Source organism: Bombus pyrosoma, linkage group LG9 (genome assembly GCF_014825855.1).
Source record: "Bombus pyrosoma isolate SC7728 linkage group LG9, ASM1482585v1, whole genome shotgun sequence".
Lineage (NCBI taxonomy): Eukaryota > Metazoa > Arthropoda > Insecta > Hymenoptera > Apidae > Bombus > Bombus pyrosoma.
Genome location: NC_057778.1, coordinates 5538626 through 5566204, shown reverse-complemented (window position 1 = coordinate 5566204; position 27579 = coordinate 5538626). Strand labels below are relative to the sequence as shown.

At 35.6% G+C, this 27579-nt stretch overlaps 2 protein-coding genes across 14 annotated transcripts in view; one reads left to right on the top strand and one right to left on the bottom strand.

The window, feature by feature from the left end:
• The window catches only part of LOC122571219 (RING finger protein 17), a 307437-nt gene that overhangs the window by 13886 nt on the left and 265972 nt on the right, over positions 1-27579 (bottom strand). The window contains exon 1 of one of the 12 annotated variants that reach the window (XM_043734690.1): positions 21184-21206. The exons of the other annotated variants lie outside the window; for them this stretch is intronic. The gene's annotated coding sequence lies outside the window, so the exon portion shown is untranslated. Of the gene's footprint in view, positions 1-21183; positions 21207-27579 lie in introns of those variants that run through there. 12 annotated transcript variants of the gene reach the window in all.
• LOC122571224 overlaps positions 1-27579 on the top strand; it is a 116740-nt gene that overhangs the window by 1471 nt on the left and 87690 nt on the right. The window lies entirely within an intron of this gene.

The window sequence follows — 27579 nt, the reverse complement described above, 5'->3', positions numbered from 1 at the left end:
GCACAATAAACGGCCGCATAGGCCTATTTCTAAGCCTGATATGTAACAAATTCTCACGAGCGTTAAACAGTCGATGGCCGAGTCCTAATATGGACAACTAATGCCACGCTTTCTCCGTCCCTTTTAGCCTCTTGCCAATGCCGAACTCGTCGATTAATTTCGCGCCCACAACTACGCTACGATCGTTCCTCCGACACGTAAACCGCGAAAAACCAATTACCATTCCCCTTCTAACGAGGAACGAGGAGCTGCGGATCGTTCTCGAAGCAGGTGACTCGAGTGCTCGTGTAAATGAGCGGAGTTAGGTGTTGATGATGGAAAGTGATGTGAACGCGTCGATTGGAACGGGGGAAATTTTCGATTTGGTTCACCTCGTACGATGTTCTCTTATAGCGAAAAAATGTGTGACTTTCTTTCTATATCGACGCGATGGTCTCGAATGTCTAGTTTGAAATTCGAAGCTCGATGCTGGATGTTCGACTTTGAAGCGCAATATTTCGTAGTTTGAAGTTTGGTGTTGTGATCGCAAGACCTACAGCTGTAAAAGAACAACAACGATTTTAGTAACTCGAAAGATTTGTTTCTTTCTTCGGAACTTAAACACAAAAATTACGATCCTCCCGATCATATATCAAACGACAAACTACGCTAAGAATTGTACAAGTACAAGTACATTATTATATTATTATCGTTTTCGTCTTCGTCCATCTTCCTCGTTTCGTCTTCCAGCAACGACAATGTGACAAGGAAAGAGAGAGAGAAAGAGTGAGAGAGAGAGAGAGGGAGAGTGAAGACAGAGAGAAGGGGCCGCTGCAATCTCGTTTGCCCTGCTGAATCAGCCGCGGAGAATCCACTTTAACGTGTTCGCGGTGCGCAGCGTTAATTATACTACGTAAACAGTCAAAGGGAGTCCCCGAAGGAGGCGAAACGGGTGGAGGAGGTCGTGGCAAGATCTTGCCGGATACGAAAATTAAGTTCATCCTCGCCTCGCGATTCAAGTTTCGTTCCAGCCACTCTTTGCCTTCTTACTCGTGGTCGATATATCCATCTTCTCCTGGATCACCTTCTCACAGAGAAGGAGAGAGACAGAGAGACAGGAAGAGAAACAGAGAGAGAGAGAGAGAGAGAGAGAACGGTCTCTTATGAGGAAAGAGACAACGATCTCTTTTGAGAAAGAGAGAAGGAGAGAGAGAGAGAGAGAGAGACCAAACAGTTGGCTCGTCGTTGACGTTTAATTAGCGTTAGATTGATCGAGATCCGTATAAAACACGGAGACGATTAACCAGGAGGTCCGGAATTTATTTCATGATACTTAATCGCGCATACTCGATCGAGAGATCGACAGATCGGCTGTTTGAACCATCCGTGTTGATTTAGTTGGGCGAACGCGTTCCAACGAACGAAGACAGAAGTCTCGTTAATTCACCCATGCCCTTCTTTGCCCATGTAAACGCGATCTCACTCGATCGTGCAAATGTATACGTATCCACGGCTATTATTAATGACGAGCAGTTTGTTCGACGACGACACGAATACCAACGGAGCATTGGGATCGCTGGAGCTGATGCAATCTTCCCAACCTTTCTCGATGGTTCTTCAAACGAGTTCGTATTTACGTGGATCGTTACGTTCCAAGGAAAGGATCTTATTTTAAACGTTCTTCTCGTGTCGTAAGTCGTATTAAGTGATTATAGAAAAAAAAAGAGAAAGAAAAAACGTGACATCGAGATTACGGACGTGTATCGTGGAATATTATTCGCGAGTGGATGAAAGATGGAAAGTTTGCAAGTTTTTTGCTTTCAGACGTTTCAGACTTCTTCATTGTAATGTAAATTACGCGATGATTAGGCGAATACCTATGCAAATTTATTTTTCCATAGATATAACTAAAGAAATGTAACCTGAGTAGAGATTTGTTACAGCCATTAAATATTATAACGAGTTCCATACAGCCATTGAATTAGAGTCACAAAAATATTGCTTTTTAAATTGCGATATTATGTCACGTATAAATAGTAGGTTGTTCTTGGTTACTCAGATCATTATTCAATGCGTAGACGCTCATGTAACTGGTGTAGCAATGAATTTGTTACGATATTGCAAATCTAAATTTATCACAGAGTTCCTTTGATCGAAACACGTCCATGTTTATATAATTCTCTGTTTAATTTTATGATGCAAAGCTTTTGGTTAAAATTTGCAGTCGTAATATGTTGTATTTTTATGATTTATTGATTATTATCGGATAATTAGCATTAGAATGTATTTTTGCTGTTCCTTTTTATCTGGTTCAACGTAAACGAAACTTGTGCGATTAGAGAATGCATTCGTTTTATTTAAAACGATATTTATACGTCTGTAGGTTTAAAAGCTTTCGAATAGCGTGTTTTGAGTATAACAAACAAATAACGAAATTCGTGGTAAATAAATTGCTGCAACTTTGGTTAAAATAATAGCCGGTGATAATCGCAAAATGCTGAGATATTGATTCTATTAAATTGATGACAAATTTGTTTCAAGTTTGCGTTTAATTCTTATTAAAAATGGAGACATCCAAAGGATTATATAGATGTAAGAAGTATAAAAAAATGATGCTCTATTATCATTCACATTCAAAACTTTAAAGTAATAGCATCCCATTCTTTTACTTATTTTATCTATTTTAATGTCTTTTCTATTTCTATAACTTTACTTTTGGAGGACATAGCGATTTTATTGGTGAAATAAAAATCCTTGTTAATTATCTAAAAATTGTTTATCTATCTTCTAATATTTCCATATGAAAAATAAACTTTCTTTCTAATAGGGAAATATATAACAATTTAACCATCTAGAAATATTCGTAATACGAGATTCGTTATTTTCTTTTTTAAGAAAAATAAAGAGATAATTATCTATTTCTCGTATAGTAAATTATTGAATAAATTCGACTATGAATAATGCAAACCCTAAAACTCATTAAAGGATTACGTTCTATCCAAAGCTGTCAGATAATATAGCAACATTATTTACAAAATAAAAATCGCATCAGAATATTTTGTTTACTTTTTATTATTTCATTACAAAAAGCAATTGCTTTCGATAAAACAGACAGGAACTTAACCATGCAGAAAGATTTATGTAGCAGTGGAAAAGTGGTGCGCTCGTGCACACGCGATCGCGCAAGAAAACGAACAGGTGCGAGGTGCGTTAAACGGGAAATGGGAACGAAATTTAAAAAATATCGCATGAGAAACGACATTTTTCGGACATCTCGGCTAGACGAGGTTGTAGCCACGCAATCGATAATCTCGTTGGGGAACGTTTTTCGCGAATCTCTAAAAGCATCCATCATCATTATGCGCAACGTCTATGACTCGACGATCTTTCGCATGATAAATTGACAGAGCGATACCCATGGAGCATTACGTCCGAAAATCACGTATTTTTATGGCTGCCCTCGGATAAACGTGTTTAAAGCGATCGAATGATGCGTCTGTCCGGGCGTCTATTAACAGAGTCTGTCTATTAATCCGGTAATTGCCTAATTTTGAATAACAAGGTATTCCCACAACGCACCAACAATCAAATGCAAAAGTAAATTTTGAATTTTGTCTATCTATTAGTTTCTTTGGTTAATTACTTGCTTATCAATCTGGTGTTTTCGTCGTTTTAAATAATAAATAATTCTCAAGGTAGACAAATTATTAAATGCGAACATCGAATTTAAATATCTTTTATTTTCATTTTATCTACTTTTGAATCACCAGCTGAAAGTTGAGAAACGTACTCAAACTATGAGGGATCGTGTTTTTACAAGAATATGGGAACGCGATTTTACTAGATAAAACATAGTTCGATGTTAGAAGAAAATTATTCGAGGGAAAATCATAGTGAAACGGATCATATATCATGGAGAATATGTTAAGTTCGTGACACGATACACGTTTATGGCCTGGTTGAGATACCGTGGTCTTCGTGAGCAATTTTCGCCGGTCAACCGAAATTACTTTTTATGGGCGAATTCTACATTTTTCTTCAGAGATTGAGAATCTTCGAATTTGTATATTCCATTTTCTTGTTTATTTTACCAAAACAAACGATTTTTCCACAATTGTAACACAATTAAATTAAAACGCTATACATCGTCCTAATTCAAATGTTACAGATAAATTATTTAAATGCTATAAATCAATGGCTTAAATGTTATAAATTAATAATTAAATGATTGCTAAGTAAAAGCTTATTTCGATTCTCACGTTACGATAGTTTCAGCAAAAATGAGCTCCGCCGCTAGTTACTTATATACAAGGTGACACAATTTTGACGAGTATGGTCGAAAGATAAGGATTTTTACGGACGCATCGCTATGATGGACACTGTGAACGATAAGCGGGCGGACGCTCCGTTTTGGTGTTATTTATACGCTTTCCGGTCTGGTTCAGCGTAAAGAGAGCGAGGCTGAGAGAGCGATCCTTGAATGAAAATTATTTCTCGATCTAGTCCGAGCAAACGGTCCCAAGTGGAACGCCTTTCGAATCGTTCGATCGACAACCGGCGCTTGAACGAAGAAAGAGAAAATATCTCGTTTGTTCTTGGCCCGTGTGCGCGTGACTCTGAAAACTCGATAAAGCGGTAAAACGCGGCCAGCTCAAGTGGCGGGTCGCTTCGCGAAAGCGACGCCGCCAAATTTGCATTTCGAATGCGGCGAGATCGGTAGATAAATACTTATAGTGGAGAGACGTAGTAAGCTCGCGCGAGTGCCCATCGTCATCTTATGCGGCGTAACTCTGTTCGATTTCCGCCATCGTCTTCTTCCTTCCTTTCTTTATTCCGAAGAGGTTTACGCTCGATGGGATCATCTTAAATCGCCATTTTAGGTGAAAGCGATGGGAACATAGGATGATAGTAGAGAATGCTAAAGGATGATGAATTATGTTGTAAAATTTGGTTGATAGAAGCATATGTGAAGCTAGTAGTGGGAGAGTGTAGAGAATGATTCGGATCTTAAATAAAATTGATGGTATGAATGATTTTAGTGTGGGGTGTAGACTTTAGCAAAAATTAAGATCTGTTGGTGACAAACGTAGCTGTGTGAATATTTATCTAAATATTGTAGTATGGAAGATACTAAGAAATTAACAGTTGGGAATGATTTTGATTCTAAAAGAAATTCGTCAACGACGAAGTATATTTTACTAAGAATTGACAGAATGTATGATGCACTGGAAGGTGTTAGAGATCGATAATAGTAAACGATAAAGAATAACGCTGTATATTTTAATAGAAGACACGAAGACCTTAAAATTTTATATTTTAAAAGTTTAACAAAAACCAATGCAGAAGTTTGGTAAAAATAATTGTTATTCCATCCATTCGCTATCAATGATAAAAATTCAGAAATATCTAAGTTACATCGATAAATCTTGTTTAAATGTCTTTCGTAGCTTCCAATGAAAATCTAAAGCTCGAAATATCAAGTAATAAGTTGAATCGTCATCTCATCAAAACGTCTCTCGTTTCTTTTAAACATTTCCGACACTCGAGAACTAACCATTACTAACGAGCGAGCATCATTTGCGCTTAATTTTTATCTCTGACCCGTGATAACGTCGGAGTGTAAATGCCACGTGTAACGAAGACACTTTTCAAGCATCCTCGTGTTCACTGCCGATTTCTTGCCACTTGGACAAATTTCCTGAATTACGATCGATCGTTCACAAGGAAATTTAAAGAGACAAGAAACCGCTGTAAAACGATTACTTCAATTAAATTTAATGATGTCGCAACACCTTGACGATGATTCAAGCAAACGTAGCGTATAGGGGAAGGGGGTGGTTTAATGGCAAAATCGTGCTCATTTAATACGCCTCATTATAGATCGTATAAAGCACTGTACGTACTTCCGCACTTGATGTTCGACTCGTTATAATTAGAACTTATTACCGTGCGTATGAAGGCGGCAACATGTAAAACTTGTGAATGAATTCTTCTCTTCTGCTTTTCACCTTTATTTTTCATTTTTTTTCCTTTTTTAAATTTATAAAACGCATCATGTAGAGAACAGTCTACTTGCTAATGACGAGAGGCTAAAAGATTAACACTAGAACTGTCGACAACTGTGGTATAATACGAATATGAAGGACACCGAAATGAAAGGGGAAAAATAAGCTTTCATTTTTATATCATAGAAAATCATTCGAATGTTTGAAATTGTGTCGCTACAAATCTATGAAATTTTTATGGAGAATTATAAATTGCTAATTTTAATTATTCCGATAGTTTTAGTGTAAAATTTCATATCTGACGTAATAATAGTAAAAATAATTAATTACACGTATTCTAAATATAAAATTTGTAACTTCAATTTTTTTTTTTTTTGGTGGTGTCATGTTAATGCAAAATTCGTAACTTTGAAAACTTGGTGAAGATAATTTTATGAGAGGAAATTGATAATTTTTGTTACTGCCTGAAAATACTGCATTATATAATTTTAACGCACTAGACCGGCAACATTTATTGGATCACGTTGCATTGGTTAGTGTTAGACACCAATCGATATATAGCGTGTTTCCGAGACCGTATATTCTAGGCACGATTTCGTCGATTTCCTCAAATATCTGTAGCGTGATAAGAAACAGCAATAACAATAAGGAGAACGTTAGTGTTGGCTCTGTGATTTAGTCGCAGCGCAGTGCCGCTTATTTGAATTGTTTCTGAAACAACCGATGCTTCCGAATAGCGGAATTCGATGCAAAGTGTGGCACATTGAACGTAAAAAATATTAACGGTAATCTCTACAATTTCTTTTTTGCCACATTTCTGTCGATAGCAAGGTACGTAGGAAATCTGTTCAAGGAAACTTTCGAAGATTTCCTTTTGTTATTTTCAACATTTATTTTCTGTATTTATATTTTAACAATATTTGATTTTAGTGTTATTTAATAGATCGAAAAGGCGCAAAATTTTTGCACAAGACTTAATGAAAAAAATACTAAGAACGCGATTACGATTAAATTACTCGAAATCTCCGAAACACAAAGTAACACGAATACCTCTTCTTCTATCCCTTTTCACTTTATCCTTTCCACCGTCGCTTTTCCAACATCTTATCGACAGGCACAATGGCAACAGAAGCAATGGCAACAGAAAAGAAAAGATGGAAGGAAAAGCAGAAGAAACGCGTATCAATGTTTCTCCCTGTTTGCCAGCAGCGAAACAACAACTTACGATCGAACGACGATCGAAGTTTCTTTCGTGGACCAAACATGGGCAAAATATCGTACGAAGACAAAATATCGGCCAAGATATAGCATCCTCTCGAGCAAACATTTTCGCGATGTGTGCAACTGCATTTCCTTCGCAATGAAAATCGACGAGTCTGATCTCTTTATTCGATGGCCATTGTGGCCGGGAACGAAAATCCGGCGGACCGGAAACAGGCTCACCTCGACGCGGTTGGATATCCGTTTCAACGTTTTATCATTCGTTCGTGCGTTCAAACGCGTTCACGAACGAGAAGATGGAGCGATACAAGGACGTGATAGATTCGAGGAAATTCCACGGTGTTGATATCACGGCGAGGGATTTATTAGCGGCGTTAACGAGAACCACGTATCGACGGACGAGGGATACGTGTTAGGGTTTTGCACGGGAAATTGCTGTTATAAAATCTTGGTCTAAGATTATGGTTGGCGAAACGCAAGCGATTCTGATGTAAAGTTGTGGCGCTGGTACATGGCATACAGGATGTTTCAGAAATAACGGGTTATGGTTCGTTAACCAGTTGAGCTTTAAATTTATTTGACAGAATTTAGTTAAAAGGTAGTCGTATCAACGGGATTAAGATAAGCGACATAGTCACGTCAATGTACGAAGTAGAATGACGCAGTGCACCGCAGACCTTAAGTAGCGAAATGTCGGTATACGTTAACAATTCGTACGAGAAAGATGATTTGATAAAACCTTGATTACTGGAACACCTGATTAATGCAAAATGTGTAGACGAACTCTTGCAAAGAAAGATTGAGAAACAAGAATAGGAAGGACTTCTATCATACAATTTTTATGTCATTTCTATTTCACAATTGTACGATGATATAAAAGCTATATCGTAAATATAGGTATTTCTGTAAAAAGATAATAAACCTGTCTTTATTAAATGCAAGATATGAGAAAGAAAAATCAGATATAATGTTAGAATCTTCCTTGGTTTTGTACCTGAAGAAATTAACTGCAATTTGACTGAGGCAAGTTTATGCGAAGCTTGAAGAATTCTACAAAATACAGATAAACAGAATTTTGGAATTTCGATATTATAATAAAAATTGTTATTTGCAATTCTTTTCCATTCTGCATGAAATAAAATCGTTAGGCACACACGAGTAAAACTTGCAAGAATTCCAACAATTTATGACATTCTATATGATCAATCAATATCCTGATTCATTAATTAACAATAGCTTTGTAATGAAACGGAAAATAATGGAACAAAATTTTACAACTTAAATTACTCGATCATCCTATTCGATAAAACGGTCCATGTGCAGAACGTGTCAAACGAAATCCATCAATGAACATAAATTCGTTTAACGTCAGAATTCTTTTCCATGGAGAAAATCCAAAAATTTTACTTGAACTTGCTACTCCACGCCAATATGATCCATATGGAAAACTAATCGGGGCAGACCAAATAAAAGCTCATTTACTCTCCAAACAGCAGCAACAGACGCAAAGCTTTCCCGAAGGATCGTTAAACCATCGTCGTTACCTTCGCTTTCGCGTCGGTATTCGGACGAACTTAGTGGAAATCCATAAAATTGGAACGCCATCCTGCAGAATGTCGATTTACGTTATATTACGCGATTTATTTGAAACGTTGGCTAGGTTTCCCCTTTGGTCCAGGAGCAAATAAATCTGTTGGAGAGTGCGACGCGTGACTCGTTGTCGTTCGAGGCCTGCCACGGTAAATTTCATTTCGACGTCGCGCGGCCAAATCAGCGGTGACAATAATGCATAGGCGCATAATCCACGAGTCGTACGCGAGTCGCGTGAATACACCGACAAACCGATACTCGTGTATATCTCGTGTGAACAAACCGCGACAATTCATAGACATGGCACTTCGTCCTGCCTGACATATACGGGGTGTCCTTTTTGTAGTCATCCTTTCGAATGCCCTTGTCTTCCTACTCTCTCCTTTTTTCTTCTTTTTTCTTTCTTTTTTTTTTTAGAGGTTTATAAGCTTATTGTCTCTCCCCTTGCGCATCACTTTTTGCACCATTTTTATATGCTTTTTGAACGAAAAGCTCTCTATTATTACTGTTGGCTGGCTAGGAATGGTTTTCATTAGATACATTCTTCAGACGTCATGACTAATTACACTTCGAGTATCATTTCTAACCGACAGATTAAGTAAAAATTCTCGGTGATTTTAATAAAGAATTAAATAAATCCGAGTATTTTCTTCTGTGTTCATAATTCAATGATAGTCGAGCTTCGATATTCCGAAGCTTCTCTTACGTATATATTACTTTTTTACTTAGCCATAGTGCATTTGAATGGATCGTGAATGATCAAATACGAGGATAATCCAGTAGGTAAAGATCGAGCTTCGTTTGGGCAATTTTGGGTGAGAGGTTTTCGATTATCTATATATCATCCCGTAGCTCGTAGCCTGGATCTTGCCTCCGGCGATTTTCACATTTTTCCTAAGCTTAAGCAAGTTGACAGAGATTGGTAAAATTTGTTAAAATTAGCGTCGCTATGAAATAACAATCTTTGATATTTTTCAGTCGTAATATTTTTTCATCTACGATTCAGCACGTACATCTTCCCGCGTTTTCAAATACATTTTTTTATAGTCCTTTTATAATGTCACACAACGTTCGAAATATTTATTTGAAAGGAAAAAAGTATATTCGTAATTGCTTTTACGACAGTATTGCCAGACGTGTTTACAGTTTAGAAAATATACGATGAATATTGTACATGGCAACAGAGATAAAGATATAAATGATATTGACAATCGTGTGAAATGAAGCATTAAACGTGAAAATGAGAAAATGCTATCGAAAATTGCTTGTCGATGCTACCAGTCGTCGTAAAAATGCAACGATAAACTCACTAGACTGCACGAATTATTACTTTACGTGTATGAAGAACAAATTTTTCCTGATGTAAAATTTTTTTTTATATATTCATATATATATACACATGTATGTATATTCGTTCTTTATGAAACTCTTTACAAGAAAATTTATTCAGTATACATCGTATGCGTTAAAATGGTTAAAAATTATGAAATTACGATTATAAAATTATACGAATACGAGTATCAAATCAACAAAAACAATACTCTATAATTTCACTAATTTTATTTTGATTTATTTCTTATTACAATTTTCGCTGACAGAGGCGTCGCTGATTTACGTTGTGTCAAAACCAGGTCAGGCATCCTAAAGTTGAATTGTTTTTCAGGAAAATAGGTTACAGCGGAGGATTATACATCGCTAACGATTTCCGCCACTAGCTACGACCGCGTGTAAATCGCCAATTACGTACCAACTCTGTTCACTGGTGACCGTAAACTCATTGCGTTACACAGAAATATTAAAACGTTTCGTTACGATTCGACAAGGTAGTTGAACTGAACGCAAATCGTCTTACTGCTTTCACGATTCGCAATTACAGCCTTGTGAAACGCTCAGATATAGATTCCGGTAGAATTGCAGATGCCTGTTGGTTTCTCGAAGCAGATCGTGGGACAACGTCGCCTGATTACAATGGAAATCATTTGGAAATCGTTTGCGTCCTCTGTTATTTCTTTTTCTTTTTTTTTTTAAATAAAAATCCTGTATTTTCTAATTTTAGAAGATGCAGATCAGACTATTACGAGTTTCAGCCTTGCGTTATCGTTCATTTTCGCTTTCTAGAATTTTATTTCGCGATCCATAAAAGTAATTTATATTTTTAATTACTTTTTATAATTATTCCGTGAGATCGTTTCTTGATCTCAAATTGGATCATATAACTTGATTTATATATAAATTATATTTATTTCACTCAGATTCTTTATCATCCAGCTTCATCGCTTCATCGTAATAAGATAATTCCTTTAGATAATTTATTTACAATCACTCGTTGAGGTAATTATCGGCAATTCTTCGTCTTCTGATGTTTAACATTTTGCAAAATGACTGATCGCGGTAGCCTGCGCAGTTTGGTAAAGGGAAAAATAATTATTGAGTGTTTGCGTTCTTCGGCGTGCATTCCGGGGAACAAGTTGATTTAATCAAATTTCAATAATTATCCAGGCGGTACACGTTCCGTTTCTTTTATTCTTCTACGGGCGTAAATTTATTATGTAAATATTAGCGTATCAATATGTTGCGCGTTAATAATTCATTCCTTGTGAAAATAATTCGATTGAGAGTGGCCGGGAACAAACGTATTAATTAACCAACTGTAATGGACTGCACACTGCAGTTTCAAAGTAAAATTATAAATTTGCCACCGTTCGTGCTTATGGGAGAAATCAAAGCGTCGAATCGTTGCATTTACCATAAACGTTAACAGAATAAGAAAAAAAGGTTAAAGCTAAAAAAAAAAAAAACAAAAAGAATAAGATTTTAAATATACCTTTGAAAATGTACAAATTCCTGATACTCTTATATCGTATAGATTAACATACAGTGGTGTGAAAAAATTCTTTTTCGCAACTTCTTTTTATGTTACTACAAATAAAGAAATAAAATAACATTTTGACCTGTAGAGAATTCTGTCAATTATTAAGTACTAAATATATCTCATTATAAAAGGTATTCTATTTTTTAACAGTTTCAAGAGAAGTATCAAATAATTGCTCGTTAACAAAGTGCGACAAAATTTTCGGAGAACGATGCCATATTGGCGAGTAGCTCAGTTCTCTTCGACTTTTGACGCAGGCTGATTCTCATATAGTGGACGTAAAAATTAAATCATTCTCATTGTTATTGAGAAAATACGAAGTACGCTTAACATGGCGAAGAATGGAAAAAATATGAGTATGAATATTCTTTCTTTAGTAATTTCTCATAAAAAAAAGTGGTAAAATACTACAATTTACCGCAGATATTATAGTTGAAAAGGTTCACAGTTCACGATATATGTATTATGTATATTTCTTTATCTATCGCAACATGAAGGGAAGTTTGAAAACCTTTTTCACATAACTGCATGTATAACACGATGCATGATTTTCAAAGCATAGCCCCGAGAATGGGAGATTATTCATTTGCAGTTCGTTCTTGCAATAAACATATTTCAGTTGAGTCATCCGTATCGGGCCACGAATACAAATCGATCGAATGCAGAGAATATTCATGATAATTATTATCAATAATTGGTCTTTAATTATAATAGGCAATGCTCCTTTTAATTATTGGCGATAATAATTCATTCAGAATTCATAATTACCATTTTTTAATGTATAAATGCGTTCATTGTCGCACGACATTGTCCTCATCGAAAACGGACCTCATATTGTATGATAATATTTCAATCGCGTTATAGAATCGAAAATTCCGAAAAAAATTAACAAATTCCTACATTTTCTGTGTATAAATCTTTTTCTCCGCTTTAAAAAAGTCAACTCACGACTCTATACAACTATAAGGTAGCATTTTTTGCCAACAGGATTCAATCATTTGACAATTTTGCTGTAAGAAATGATATGTTGTTAGAAAATATTTTCCTCTAAAAGTAAAAGCATCATAGAGTTGTATTATTTATACGTACAAACAGTATTCTTACTTCTGATAATAGAAATTTCATCATGTATAAATTATTTCAACTACAGAAAAACAAGGCTGACTCGTGGATGATTCAAAGGATATTAATTTCTAAGGTTAATTCTTAGACAGCGTAATGACACGACGAAGGACTCACGATGAATAATTCTGAAAATAATTTTCTTTATCCTTCAGATTTCCTAAAATTTGCAATGTTATATTTACAAACGACTAACAATTGCAAAGGTTCGATAATTTTAAATGCAAATTTCCACAAGAAATGAATATACATATGAAAAAAGGTAAAAATAGAAAAAGAGCATGGTGTTCGCGTTACAGAGTTTCCTATCGCGAGTTTTCTGTGGAAGATGAAGGATAGAGAAGGTCTGGACGCAATCGGAATCCGGATCATCGGCAACTGCCGAAATTGCCTTCGAAACGGTATTAATCGACCGCGATAAAAGGGAAATTCGCGCGCGTGGGTATTAATTCTTCTCTGCTCGTGGCCCTCCCCTCTCTGGCTGCGTGAGCGATGCATAAATTATTTTAATAAATCGTGCGCTATAACGCGCGACGTAGGATCCCCGTCGAATCCAATTAATCGTATCACATATCCAGTCGCGTTCCAATTAAAATTTCGCGAAAAATACTTTGCAACGTTAATGCTTGTGCGAACAGCGCGTGACTCATCGCTTATGCAATTCTCTCATAGAGAATATGTGATCCACCTCCCTCTCCTTGTGTCACATGTTTCCCCTTCTCGATATCACTCTCCTTGCTGTGGAACTGTGTCTACAGAAATATCGAGATACGTTCAACTGCACACGAAATTAAGATACTGGCAAAATACAAGTGGCATCGTTGTTCGTTTAAAATGACAAATACAGCGAATACGACACTAGATACAAAAATGTCGAGACACTTGCTCGTTACACTTATTGAGAAACAGCAACAAGTTTTTATCGTTATCTAGTATTTTACCTGGCAGGTGAGCTGCAAATATTTATGCATTGGTGAGAAATTTAAAAGCGCAAACGTATGTACAGAATTTATATAATGTGCAAACATATATAAAATAATTAAAGCGATCATTTTTAATAGGTGAGACAAGTTTCCATTTAGTTCTATTACTTTTCATTCGTGTACTTTCATTTCTTCAGTCAAATTGATCAAAATATAAAATTGCATCAACATTCGCATGAGACACACGACAAGGCGAATGAAACAACAGATTTGCGATAAAATAGCTAGAAACTGAAAGCATCGAGAATCGTTCAATTTGTATTGAATATGGATAGGAATCTTAATAAGTTATGGTCAGCAGTGTATTTCCCATTTTCCTTTGCTCGAGTTGGACAAGCTCTGCATCGAATTAAGATATCCGCAAAAGTCAAGCAGCATTATTCTTCGTTTGTAGCCGCAAATTCAGAGCACGTAGTCGATCTCTCCTCTCATGAGGAGAACACTGCTGATACGGGGGATATACGAAAGAAAGGACCGAGGAGAATATATTGAGTGCAGAGGAAGTCCATTTCATTGTGCACCGGAGGTGGTACACTTTGGTCTTAACGTGCAAGGGGAAATAGGAAGAGTGAGAGTTTGCGTTAAACTTTGGAGATATTGGAATTCGTCAGGTGAAATTTTGTTTTGTAATTTATTACGATTACTCTGGAACTTCCAGAATCTGTTTTGTTTGGGATATTAACTTACAAGCGGACTGTAAATTTTCATGCTTTCGTAGGAGATTTAAAAAAATGTGAAAGTATACAGAATGCATATAGCACACAGAAAAAATATTATAGTACTTAGGGAATAAATAAAATCTTTACTTTCACGTTTTTAATTGCGTTCATAAAAATATAAATTTTCATAAAAATCCGCGGTTTACTCGTAAGTCATACGTCAAACAAAATTGGCTTTATACGTCGCTCGCAACCCTTGCAGGTAATAACATTTACGCACCCTCGAGATTATTTAGGTTTACGCAAGCATTTCTACCACTTATGTATATTTATGAGCATGCTGCCACCGACTTCGTTAACCGAATCTCTGTCGGTGCTAATGAGTTTTGTATATCGTTTAATTTTTTTATCGGATCTGTGAACACTTTTAATATTTCTGTACTCGAGCTTTCATAAATCGTATCAATTTTACTGACGGTCTAACTCCGCACGCTATTCAGCTTATGCACACTAATAGATTTCACCCAATTATATCAATAAGTGAATAGATATCTATTGTTAAAGTTTCCATAATAGAAGATTAACTGTAAGCTCTAGAAATCTATTTATCAGATCATCGTACCGCGTCGGTGCATCTTTGATCGCGTACGATCGCGGCCACGCGGTTGTTTTTCCTTTCACTAGATGCGTAAGCGTTCGCATTCTGAATGACTGTGTACACCTACGGCGAATTCTCGCAGTGTTAACACGCGTTCATCCGTGGCGAGTAGGTTGAGGATCTGGAAATTCGAAGGCTGGTTACGCATAGCAGTAAGAGATTGCGAATAATCTAGGCTAGTTGATCGGCGTGGAATGTTAATTTCGTTATCATACGCTTTATCGCGTGCCTCTCCGTTGAATCGGTTAATCGATCGATGGTCAACCTGTCTTTCTATCACGTGCTTTTTAATACGATTTTCCCGCGTAGATCGCTCGTTACGATAGTTTCGGTACGCGACTTTTATATGATTGTACGATGGCCAGCCTCAATTATTCGAATACCATGAATATATCAGGATAAAATAGTCCGAGTCACCTAAGCTTCAACATATTAAAATCTCAAACTTGAACTTTGCACATAATGATAAAACTTGTTATATATTATGAGACAGGATTACTCTTTAATATAATAATTAGACAACGAGAAAATATCGTACATCTCAGGTTCAGCGAGGAAAGACACCAAAGATGAGAAAATTGCTCGAAAATATAACAAGATAATTTCCAGAAATAAAGCGATATACAGGCACTACTGGGCTATGATAATTACAATTGAGAATATTAATTAGCATCGGTTGAATAAACTTTCCTTTTGACAACTAGAATTTATATCCCGATTCTAACTAACGAAAAGACACTAACAGCTCGTTTTTATTTCGAAGCATTGCAATCTTCACGGATTGAAAACACCATCTGTCGAATGTTTAGAAATTTCAAGAATACAAAGAAGACTTCGTTTATCTTCTTCTTTCTTGTAACTTACGTAAATCCTAAAATAGTCTTAGTTCTTGCATCGATAACGAAGTAGATGGTCGTTGAAGAGAATGGAAAATCTACTCGGCAAACTAAACGTTTTTCAATGCAAATTTCCCGACACGCTCTGCGGAAAACTGGCTAGCAAGGTCACTGACGAAACCGTTTCCTCGATCGAGGCAAGGTTACACGATCATAAACCTGGATCGACCAAGGTGGCGAGCAAGGATTTCCAGTTTCTGAAACTGGAAGTGTTCACGGTGTACTGGGATCTTTCGACTCTTCGATTTATTTCCTGCATCCCGTTTCTCTTCCCAACCTATCGTACTTCTGGCTTTGCGAACGTACTGCGAAGGTTACTAAACGAAAAAGTACAAAAGTGCCGAAGGATAACAGGTTCGACACACTCGAGATCGAAATTACTATATCATTCTTTTGACGAGAAATTTGACCATGAAATAAGTCTTTATTTTCATCACCTTTATTTTAGCTTTAATTCAGTCCTTTGTTGTTCGTATTTATTTTGTATTTGTAAAAGAATTTGTTTTTTTATTTATATTTCTAAATGAGTTAATTACACGAGGTGTCTGACCACAAACGAACCCTTTTTCCTCTGTACGCTTATATCAATGTATCTATTTCACGTACAGTTTCTTTGAAACTTTTCGATTATTCTTTCAATTCTTTCGAAATTTAGTTAAAATAATATTGAAATTCCATTAAAATATTTTTCCAACTTCTTTAAAATTTCTTTAGGGATCTTTTAAAATTTTCCCTGCCCAATTTTTACTACATTTCTATGATTTTACCAATACTTTGGAAATTATCTTAAAATTCCTTTCGAATTCCTTCGAAGTTTCTTTCAGATATTCTCGAGATTCTTTCGAAGCAGGATTCTAATTCCTTTGAACCTTATTTCAAGTACTCTTTGAATTCCTTCATAATTCCTTTCGAATTCTCTGTAAATTCCTTCTAAGTTCCTTTCGAATACATTTCCAATTCCCTCAAAATTTCTTCGCAAAATATTCTTTCAATCCTTTTGATATTTCCTCCGAGCATCTTTTCAACTCCTTCCGAACTTTTCTTACATCTTCATTCAATTCTTTCCAATATCAGTTTCAAACAAAATATTCATTCATCCATCTCGTTGTAACAAACTTATTGATATTTGTTCACGAGTCTCTTTTGTCTCTTCTCGTACAAAAAGAGGAAAATATTCGCCGTCAGACGAAGTTCAGTGTCGACCAGACGAATTTTCAAAGGAATTCTGACGATAGAACGAGGTCAAGAGAGGGGGAGATATCTGTTGAACAGACGGTAGACGAATGTCTTCGCGCAAACAATAATTTCATCCGAAATCATATTACGCGTGCTGCGTGTATTATGTCAGAACTTTCGCGAGTTTTCGTCACGACGTGGAAACTTGCCGACGTACCCGTTGAATCGAGATATTCATCCCAACGTAACAAAGTTTCTAAGACGGCAAACGACCTGTGTGTGCCCATCCCCGCCATCACTCGTGGAACACGTCCGCGAGATCGACTTTAAATTACGTTCATTACAGGTCCCTGGTGGCGTTGTTTCATACGGAGGCCCGTGAGCCAACGGCGCGACGACTAGCAAGTGGAAAATGTTGACAAAAAGCAAGGGAAACGAAACGTCCTGCTATGAAACGTCTGACGATTCTATTTATCGAGTGAAATTGAGATTAAGTTACTACTGGAAATGTTTGATCATGTTGGATTTGGTTAAATCATGTCATGGAAGATATTTGATTATTGATTGATATAATCGTGCGATGTCGAGGCTTTTGTGTTTGTAGATGAGATGTTTCGTGACAGAATGTCCTTTGTGGGCTATTTTAGAATTGTGTTTGCAATTTTATATTTTTATAAATACTCTTGTGAAATGAATATTTTTGTACTATTATTTAATAACTTTGGCATTTTAAATAACCCTTCAGTTAACATGTAATAAATTGATATATGTTTCGTCGTAAATTATTTTCAAACTAAAATATCATTACACGTTGCTGTGTTATAGAGAAGACATATGTTAGCAGGCAAGTTGGTTAAGAAACCAAAGATCCGTTTCTCCTTATCCACTTGTATTTATTTCTGGTTTTCTAGTACGTAGATTAATTAATATCATATTTTAAAAGTTTACTTTGATGTGATGTAAATAAGCAAGTAAATCAAGAAGTATAAATAAATATCAATAAATAAGTAGCAAAAATATATTACGAGTGTTTCAGTTATGTTGAAAATATTAAGCTAAAATTTTATTGATCATAAGTGGTTTCCTGTTTACATTAATTAATTTTCCATTTAATAAACAAGTCTGGTGGTAAATATAATATTTTCCTATAAAGCGTGTTTCAAACACTATGTGACGAAAATTGATTGGAAAATCTTCCGAGAGGAGCGTAGAAATACGTTCACGCCCTTTCCATCTAGTGACATCATTTCAAACACGTCCCTTTTATCAAATTCCCATTTCTGTCACGTTTTATTAACGATTTGTGCGTTCCCTTCTTCGTGTTTTCAAAATTATGCGAGAATTACGAAATTAAAACGCCAAGGCTCGAAGAATTAACAATTCTTTGCGAAAGATATTAATCAATTGAAAAATAAATATGAAAAAATCATAGAAATCATAGAATACATGATAGAAAATTAAAAGTACGGAGAATTGTCCGCGACTCTTTGCTTTATCGATATGTTACCTTTTCAAATATCCTTTTTCGACATATTGTAATTTGAGAAAAATCGGAGATACCGATCATTTCCTCCGTACTTTCAAATTTCTCATAAACATATAAAAATCAACGGCTCAAATATTAATCTTAGCGACACCCTGTAGAAAGAGGTTGCGGCTAGGCGTTTTCTCTCGTTGAAAGTTTATCTCGGAGCCGGTGGTCTAACAGGCGAAAGGCAGATTGCGAATTACTAGGCTGCGAACTAAATGAACCTACGAGAACTGTACGTCTCGATTCTAGTCCTCGCGGCAGTTTCAACTAACTCAGTTTCTTTAACGTGATTGCTTCTTAATTTATCCTTTATTACGAACACTGTTAAACACGTTCGAGAGAGATTCTGACACTACGTCACGAGGAAAGGGAAGATCGATCGATGATACATCGTTGAGTAACTGTCGAATAATGAACGATGGTTTATGAATGAAAGTACATAACGGCGGTTCCATGGGCTTCGGAGAGAATTCGTGGTCATACAGGCTGTTTCGTAATACGTGTAACATATAGTAGTTTGTACTTTAGTAATAGATATAAAGACAATGGGAATATAAAGACAATGAAGAACGTTCTTATAAACGTGTCTCGTTTGACCTTGTTCCCGAGTTGAGATCCATTTTTACATTGGAGTAATTTCTGGTGATGAATCGAGATAGTAAAAGTGAGTTGCTAAATTGTTTGCATGTGACGTTAATCAGATGGTTAGAATTTCTGGAAACATTTGGAAGAACGTAACATTAGGCGAGTACTTGGAAAGATTTTTCGAAATATAAAGATAATTATTCGAAATTGTTGGGAAATCTAGAAATTTTATAATACGAAGATTTCAAGTATTCGAATATAAGGTGATCAGGTCTAATTTATTTCTATGTTCTTTATTCAGCACTGGCAATGATTTAGCGAAGGCTAAAACATAGTGAGAAGAACTTTGTTACCAAAGACAGAGAAATAAAAGGTATATGAGAAAATGGAAGGAGAAAGACAAGCTCTTAGCAAAAAGAATCTCTAAAAATGCATCCATGATAAATTACCAACTGGTTGTTTTAACTATTCTGATAATTTTAACATTAGTTTAATGAGGAATGCAATTAATCTTTACAGGATTGATTTCTAATAGTACAAACACCCTTAATTTTTTCTCAGATGGAATACATATACAATTTTTTATTATTTAAAGATAGATTTGTTCTTCAAGATGTGTATTTATTCTGAAAAAGATTATTTTAGTCCACCGAGAATAGAATGTCATTTGACATAGAATAAACAAGAAGAAATAGATTTCGTTTTCTTACGTTTTCTCCAACAGGAAACACGCGCGCGAAAAGGCAGCGTTACATTCTTTTTGCAAGCGACTCACGAGTCAACTAATGACTCGCTCTCAGTAGTCATTGTTCATTGTTCGATGTACGTGCACGTTGCGATAATCTACGCAATTTCCCTTTCAGGTTTTACACGTTTTACCTTGTCTCTGCTGCCGCCAAAACAATTCTTCTTTATACGGCATACGAATAAAAGAATCTCAAAATTAAACAAGATAGTTTTTCATAATAATTCGCGACGAAAATATGTAGAATTTTCGAACTATCTTTTGTATAAAAATTACTACTGGTCAAAAGTTTGGAATCACTACATGTTCCATAAAAGAGAAAAATTCAAAGAAAAATTTACCTCAGAATTCTGCTATTTTAAAAAGTTTGTTAATAAAAAATTTCATCGAAGTGAAGGATATTATTAAAAAATTAATAACAAAGTAACAATAAAGTTAATAGCGAAGATCCAATGAGTAGCGAATATTAGTAGGCGAGTTGGTTGTATAACGTGTCTGACCAAAGACGATCTGTTTCTCCTTACCTACTTAAGTACGCATTTGCGTCTGGTTTCCTGATTTATTACTCAAAATCATACTTTCATATGTTTACCATTGCAATTTCTAATACACTGATCGTTCTCAGTTTGATTTACGATGGAAATTTCGTTAAGGCGTTAGAAGATTTATGTTTAAAATTTACGAACTGTGGATATTATCGCTTTAAGATTAGAAAATTTATTTTCGAGCGTTTGTTTTAGAGATGAATGAATATCGCACATAAATATCAATCAGTGACTATGTTAAAAATCTAAATTATCAGGACGAAACTTGTTCATTTCCCAACAATCTCGAAGCTTTCGTAAAAATTGAAATTTTTAATAAACTAAATATCTCGAAAGAAAAGATCTTGCTTTCTTTATGTGTTTCTTGAAAGCAAAATCAAGAGTCAATGATATTTAATCATTCAAAGTGCTAGTGGAAACGCATCTCTAGGATTATATCTCGCAACGAACTATGAACTTTGTAGGTAACTTGGTCTATAGGTAACTACGGCTAAATGTATGTGTGTGTGTGTGTGTGTGTGCAAGTAATTAAAGATAAGCACTCAAAGCGTTACGCATCAGCGACAGTTTATGAGAGATCATTTGGAAGAATAAATTAGGAATCCGACAAACTTACGTGATTACGTAGGAGTTAATGAAGTTATGTATTTCGCGAGGTAAACGCGGAACGAAGCAGCTACTGATAGCAGCTATTTATATTCACCGGTAATTTATGAGTTTTTAGCGACTCGTTAAATGATGTCTTACCTGAAACAGAAGAAAGAGACGAAATTATTATTAAAATGGAAACATTATCTATGAACATGATTTATTTCGTTATTTTAATAATTAAACGTTTATCTGGCGATGAAGATATACTTTTCTAAATAAGCGTGGGAATAAAGATATTTTAATAAAGAACGAAAAATTACATATTTGTTAATAGATAAATATATCTTAATAGCAACACGATTGTTATTCTAACTTTGCCTATTCCAAAATTCAAAATATTTTTGTTAATCTTCTACAGGCTTTACGTTTCTCTTTTTATCTTTTCGGTTAATGGTATTAAATCCACCTTATGACAAACCTAAAATTGATTTTCTAAAAATTGCGATCCAACATTTATGGTATGACGTAAAATGTATAACTAAATGTATAACCACGTCAGAGTATACAAAAAGAATACCTCGAAGCGTATAAGTCGTTCGGAACGGAAACGCCAGCAAGAAACGTACGAAACGCATATCTCGAGACGAGTGAAGGTGTTTGCGCGATTTTGCCTTGTCATGGGGATAAAGCGCGAAGAAACGTCGAATTTAAAAGGCTCTGATGGTGCGCGTGACTGGCCGGACGGCGTCGGAGTTAACGTTATTTCGAGAAATGCATGGCCCGCCGTTGCTTGCGCTTGTTTTTATCATCTCAAGGCATAGTCCTTTATAACAGTGCCTTGCATGGACCCAGCAGACCTTGCACGAGACCAAAGTCACGTGCAGGCGATACGGACAGCCGCGTATAGTCCGGGAACAGCCAAAACTAATGATCGAGAAACAGACGTCTGATAATTTGACGCAGGTTCCATAACTTGGTTTTCGAATATTCTTGGCTAACACGGACATCCTCTGATCCGTTTTATTTGATCTTTCGAAAAGCAGAAGTCTTATAGAGTATCTTTTTGTTTTGTAGCGACGATACGATGCTCTTGGAACTTTGGTATTTTTAGTTTTATTCGTTGAGAATTTGTTGATGAGATTGAAAATGATCGGAAAATACGAAATGTGAAGTTTTTATTTTCTTAATTTTACGATGATATACTTAAATGTAATAGATGATCGAACAATGATGTTCTATAATGATAGCTATAATTAGCGAATGAGGATGACCCTTTGCATCGTAAACCTGATACAGACTTCTTCTACTACTTTCAAGAATAGTCGATAATGCAAAATTTCCTTTCTTGGTGTTTGTCTCAAGTATACTCTACAATACTTTGATTATTAACACTAGAACAACCAACGCAATCATTTTTATTCATTAAAGAATAGACAGAAATTGTTACAGTCGATAGAAAGTGTAATTATTCGGAAGCTTCTACCTTTAAAAAATAATGAATATTTTTCTGACGCAATAAATTCTTCCAGTAGCGTATATGGACGAACAACAATACTTTTGCCACATGGGAAATACACCTATTTCTTCATCTTCATCCTACTCCATTCTTTACGAATGGATTTTCTCCATTATCTATTTACGGTTTGGCCATTTCATTTTTTCATCTTTATCCAGAAATGTCGAAAATATTCTCTCTTTCTCTTTCTCTCTCTCTCTCTTACTCACTCACTCGCAAAATTGCGCAGGCGATATGAAATCGGTATATAGAAGACGTTAATGCTGTTTGATAACTTTTGTCGGCGTGCGGGCCCTGTATTATCGTAAACTACATTTAGCGACGTTTGAAAATTATTTTCATACGGATTTTGTAGTAAATTGCAGTAAATGAAATGTGCGCGTTGTGAAAGGTGCTTTCAGAGAATCTCGCCGAACTATTTAACCCGTTTTGCACGAAATTGGTAGTTAATGACGTTTGGCAGCGCTGCGATAAATTCGCCCTGTTAGATACTCGCAAACGAACAGGATTATCCTCTCTGAAAAAGAATGTTTCACAGCATTTTTCTCTGTCTCTCTGTCTGTCTGTTAATCGAAATGCTCGGAATTTTACACAGTTGCGGCATTTATTAGATTAGAAGACTAACGGATTTCTACTGTACAGTGAAAAACACTTTCGATTAAAATTTAATTGCGTGTATATATCTCCTTCTACGCTTATCTTCTTCTGTGCTTGTATCGTCCTTGAAAAAACAGAGGTATTAATATCCTCCTTTTTCGCAGATTTATATTTTCACTGTATGTATTTTGACTATGCAATTTGCATAGATCCATTTCGAATCTTGTAAAATTTAATTATTTATCACGTATTTCAATTAAACGATCTCCCTTAAACGCAGTCGATAGAAAACTACGAAACAGGTATCGATAGAGATTTAGATGAAATTAAAAGTTAGAGGAATTTTTCGGTATAATAAATATAGGTTTACAACTAATTGTACTGAAAAAACGAACAAGCTCAACGCGTTAAAGGAAGTAAATATCGCGTAACATTTGAAAAAGCGGCCACTTTGAAGATTTCATCGCAATTAACACGAGCAATATTAATTATATAAACGAAGGGTGGAGAATAAAGTCGGGTTTGAAGGTTTTAACAGAAATTAAGGACTGTGTTTTCAATTGGATGCTCCTTCATCTTCTGTTCTTCCCTCCTTTTTTTCTCGCCTTTCGCGCCAACTTCGAAATAAATCGAGAATCTCGCTCGAGGGATGAAAGCGATGATCGCAGGGACGCGTTAATCAAAGGAAAGCGATTATCGATTAACATAAAGCGCTTTAATTAGTCGGCTCTAATTGATCTATTAAATAACACCTGTCGGAGCGGCTCGTCTGGAAGAAGTTCGTGCAGTTACCAGCTGTAAATTAACGTGTTCTCGCCGCGTAATAATAATAATTGCGCTCAATTTACCTTTCAGCCTTCTTAATTATTCTCAGGAACGCTCCTTCGCGTGAGCGCGAAGGATACTTAAAAAGCGCGTTAATAACTCGCCCCCAATTTTTTCTCCGTGGCCTTCTTCTTCTTCTTTTCCACTATTGCTACTTTCTCTACAATTAAATAAACTGAACGACGACCAGATAAAGACCGGTCAGAAGCGCGCAAGATAAATTGTAATTTTTGTGCTTTCGTTAACAGAATATAATTAGATACACGATAATTAGTATATTAAATGATATACTTTAATATTGGTTCAGGTAAATATTGGTTTTATTTGTTGTATAACATGAGATGTATTTATAAAAGACCTGAAACTCCAGCATGTGAATTCTAGTTTCCTCGAAATATTTGATAATAAAATAATATTTAATAATAAGTAAAATATTTGTTAATTTCAGTTATTAATTTTAATTGTTTTTTGTTGTACATTTGATTATGACTTGTTATATTTCTTCAAATATTTATGTATTTGCAATAATTCCGATACCTTCGACACATATTGATTCCAATAATTTGAACATCAAGAACATCAAACAAATTGAAACTCAGTTATTTACGAAAATCTTACTCTGTACATTATATGAAAACCATATCTAATTAGTTATTTATTTCATTTAGTTATCTATTTGTTATATTATCATATTTCTTCGACTATTTACTCATTCACAGAGATTTAACTAAAATATTAAATAACTTCTTTATTTATAAGTCATTTATATCCTCAAATATCTACAACACTTTAGTCTCATCTATTCCAATAGTTCTAAATTCGTTTGAAATCTATTCGAAAGATTCACCTATCTTTTACTAACATATAATTTCATGATTATAGAAACTCTGTCGTTTAGCGAATGTTTTCATCAACAGATTCGTCAAAATGAGAATCTGCTTAAAAATTCGTACTCTGCTCATCATCGACATTAGCGCACACGCTAATTGATGATCAATTAATGAAAATTAAACAAAAATTAAACCAATCAAACAGAGAATTTTTGGATAGACACACTTTTACCGTACAAGGTACATCTCATTGCAAGGATCGATGATAAAACAAAGCGTAGCGAGTTTGGCGGGTAGCAGGTACATGTTACGAAATTGGGTAATGCTCGTTCGATCGGATAGACCTTTAGTTAGTAAGGGAATTGTAATTTCTCGTCTGGAATTTCCAAGTCTTCGGCTACAGAGTCGCAGAGCTAGAGTTTGGCGTGAGCATTGTATATAGGTGCAACAACGCAATGTATTAGTTTCTGTCTTTAGGTGGTTATACATACAAATTCTGATAACTAACGTTAATTCAATTTCCAGTTATAGTTTGCTCGTCGAGCTGGCCAACAGCATAGATACAACGAGGGGGGATGAAAAGTTACGACCAAGGGGTTGTAGCAATGGATCGATGATCGAATGGTTTCCTTTTCTTTCGTAGTAACCATAATGTCGTAGGTACTCTTAGAGCGAGAGTGACACGAATGAGAAAGAATTTTTTTTACAAGTAAAAATTCCTTTAAAATGCAAAACAACATGCTTTTGAATATAAGAAGATACCATTTCGTCGATCAGGATGGAACGTAATTTCTCTCGGTTTCAGAGATTATGATCCTGAAGAACTTTAATCGCTTTAAGATCGAATTTGTTAGGACCAGAAGAAGATAATTGTTTGTAACTTTCCAATTTCGAATACGTTTTAAAATATTAAATCACTGACTGACGATGTTAGTAAATGTTTTGAAATTCTCGAGGAAAAGGTACGATGTATACGCATGGCCAGTGTATCTTTGTAGTTTTTACTCCAATTACAGTTTAAGTCGTTAAAGAAATAATTTCGAAAGCATCACTCGTTACAAAACGTCAGAACAAATTACAAAGAGGCAGCGAATAAATGTTCCTTTTTTCATCTTGGAGAATTAAAAAAGTAAAACACGATGGCATCTTGACAACCTGTTTAATCGAAGGACACGAGTATTGCATCACGAGGATTGCCAAAATACGATGAAATTAATCGACTTATCTCACGATTTGTACATTCACTTGGCATAATTTATACAATTAATTTATACCATCTGTTATTCCGTACGAGCACAATCAACGTTTAACCCTCTTTTCCACTTCACTCTTCTTCTCTCTTTTTAGATGAAACGGATCGTTGCGAAATCTTAACTGGCCGAATATTTAAGTGAACGGGTCGCGTGATTAAGTGGAACGATTCTCGGCGATGATTTCTTTTGAAAAGCAGACATTATCTACCGACGAGTAATTAGCGAGTGACTGCTAAATCATCGCATTGGAGATAATTGAATAGAGAGGTTTATTAACAAGTTAATAAAATTCGACAATGGATCGGGTTTGTAAGATCGTTTAACGGATCAAGATTCTTGAAACTTGTCGAAAATGGACTTAAGTATTCGATGGTGGAATTCTGAAATGTGTACTTAAGTACACACATGTCCACGAGAACCGAGTAAAATGGCTATCGAGGCTTTTGGTAAGTAAAAAAGCTGACGTAATTCTTATTATGTATTCGTTACGCAAATAATTTGTCTAAATATTATAATTCTTCCATATGATTCTAACTTTGATCATTTATTTAATTTATTTAATTTATTCAAGACCATTATTATGGCATATTGACCACGAGTTGCAGATATTTCAAGATAATGATACAGAATTTTGAATATTTCAATATATTTCAATATATATTCAATACATTAAGCTAATGATAAATGACGTGTAGGATAACAAACAATAATAGCAAACAAACAATAATAACAAACATAATAAACGAAAAAAGAAAATCAACCCTTGTACAGTTACACTCGTATCAAATATATTTGTATTGTCGAAAATGTACGGAATTCCTCCAATTTTTATTATCGACGATCTTACCTTTTTTTCTTTGCTCTAATAGAGTATATCGACAAAACTCGTAAAAGATATCGACAAGCCAGAAACTGGAACCGTCAAGCGAGAAACAAGTTACATTTCGAAGAGGCACACACCGTGTCTCTCGTGAAAATCTGATAGATTTCCAGTCACGCGCCACTCGCTTCCGTCTAGTGTATCAATCTCCCCATAGATCGGACCCGGTCCGACCAGAACACAGTGGGACGAAATAAATGTAATGGAGCTGCTGGTGTACGCTGGCCTCGTCTGGTATACGCGATTATTCCGTGTAATCGTATTATTCGAGATAACACGGCTTTCCGCAACCTCGACACAATGGGTGTAGTTGGATTCGAGTGCACGAGCACGCGTAGCACCGAGATACTTGCCGTCATTCGCCTTCTCAGGGGAATGTAAACACGTGCGAACTGTTGAGAGTCGAGAACCGTGCCGAAAATACCTTGCAGGAGTTCTGATAAACGTGTACGAGAGGAATCGATGGATTTGGCGATTTCCAGATTTCTAAGACGCACGTACAGTTGCTCACGAAAGTATT